Here is a 2,500-nt window from a genome sequence, read left to right on the forward strand (position 1 = left end):
GCTGGGCTCCACAAGGCACTAGAAAAGTTGGAAGACCCAGGCCTACATGACTGAGGACGATGAAGCGCGCAGTAAGAGATGATGAATGGAGAAGTATTGAATCAAAAGCCCAAGATAGAGACGACTGGAGAAATCTAACCGAGGCCCTTTGCGTCAATAGGCGTAGGAGGAGATGATGATGAATGAATGCACTATCCTTCAACTGATGCAGGATTCTGTAGAGTTTATACAGTACTATCGAAACCATACCGTTCGTTAGATGCCTTCGCTCTCCTTACATATACAGTACATACGTCAGATACTATATTATTATTATTATTATTAATTGCTAAGCTACAACCCTAATTGGAAAAGCACAATGCTTTAAGCACAGGGGCTCCAACAGGGAAAATAGCCCAGAGAGGAAACAAGGACAAATTAAATTTTTAAGAAGAGTAACATTAAAATAAATATATCCTATATAAACTATAAACACTTTAACAAAGCAAGAGGAAGAGAAATTAGATAGAATAGTGTGCCCGAGTGTAATCTCAAGCTAGAGAACTCTAACCCAAGGCAGTGGAAGACCATGGTACAGAGGCTATTGCACTACCCAAGACTAGAGAACAGTGGTTTGATTTTGGAGTTTCCTTCTCCTAGAAGAGCTGCTTGCCATAGCTAAAGAGTCCCTTCTACCCTTAAAGGGTCTAGTCCTGGGCTGGACGATGGTAAATTAAAAAAAAGTTGTATTGCACAAGGAAAGCGTATGGTTACACAGCATAATTACATACAAAAACTTATTTTTTTAAGCAAGTTGTTGAGTTACGTCACATTTCATCAATACACTACACTTAAAAATTTGCATTAAAAAGAAATGATAAATACCTGGCAACATTTATTCCAGGAAATATTGACGTTAAGGCGTGATATTACGGTCACCAACCCGTAAAAGATAATAGCAAAGTATGGTAAAATTACGGTCGTCTGTATTTTACTGAAATACCGCTGAGAACAGTATATTTTACGGAGAATTCCCGAATAAAATTACGGCTGTTTTTTATTTGACATATAGTGTATTTACAATCAAAATATTATCTATGTAAATATACTATGATGTATATAGCTACGTTATAAGCTGTAAGATTGTAATTGTGTATTTCATAATAAAAGATGAAACAAATTACGGTTTTTTAACAGTTGTTTTTATTTCACATATAGTGTATTTACAATTAAAATATTATTCATGTAACTATACTATGATGCATATACGTTTTGAACTGTAAGATTGTTAATGTTTATTTCATAATAAAAGATTAAAAATAAAAAAAACTTTTTTATGTGTAGTTTTCCATTCACTTTTTAACTGGTTTTACGTAAAAATCATCAATCATTTTCAGAAGCTTCTGAAGTTAACGTAAAAAAGTCCGGTACAGAATATCTGCCAAGTGATTGTTATTCAGGGCTAACTCTCGCCAAACGCCTTTTGCATGCACAACAAATAAACTTTACTGTTATGTTTATTCCACGTCCTTCAACTCCTTGGTTTTGGCTTCATGGTTCCTTGGATTTCGTCCCCTCGGCGAACTTTGTCCTACCATAAATTCCTTAAATCCTAAGTCCAAAACTGAAAAACGCATTTTATTACTTTATCAATTTATCAAAGTTTCACTATAAACTAATTTTACAAATATCTTAGAAGGAAAAATTAATATTTTCAACTAGGTATTGGTTTTCTCCACTTGGAAAATCAATCGATATATATATATATATATATATATATATATACATATATATATATATATATATATATATATATATATATATATTACATGCAAACGTATTCCAGTTCCTCGAAACGTTTGCCGCAGCGTTAGCTGGAACCTTGTTTAATAAACTAAATTTACCAATACCTTGTAAGGTAAAATTCATTTTCACAGCTAAGTTATTGGTTTTCCCCACTTGGAAAATCAATCACTATATATAACAAATAAACGTATTCCAGTTCCTCCCAACGTTTGCTGGAACGTTGTTTAATTCATAGTTGATACAACCGTCGCGAGTAACCGAGATCAATACCATTAAAGCGGAAGATTGGGAACTCCAATTCCCGACGAGAAATTCCCATTCATATCTGCCTGCATCGCTACGCAAAAGCCCAAGGTCATGCTGCCCTTAATTCCCTTCAATCAAGATCAAAGAGACTCCGCTATTCCAGGCCCCGAGAGATCACTGCGGAGAGTCAACAATGTTCCAGGTTGAAAATCCGCAGCAGTCGGACGGACTCCCCCAAGGCAAACGTTTAGTTCTTAAGCGGGATTAACATCCATCTGCCTTCGTGTTGCCACCAAAAGACGAAGGATATGAAGATGGAGACGTTACGTAGATGGCAACAACATGTGTTCGTAGTTTGCCAAGCTAAAGTGAACGCTTGCTAGGTGATTATGGCTTAATCTTTCTATTACTTTGGGTGAATTGGCAAAGAAGGTGGAAGAGCTGTTCAGAATTAACGATGAGGTTCAGA

The sequence above is a fragment of the Palaemon carinicauda genome, chromosome 18 (assembly GCF_036898095.1).
Source record: "Palaemon carinicauda isolate YSFRI2023 chromosome 18, ASM3689809v2, whole genome shotgun sequence".
Lineage (NCBI taxonomy): Eukaryota > Metazoa > Arthropoda > Malacostraca > Decapoda > Palaemonidae > Palaemon > Palaemon carinicauda.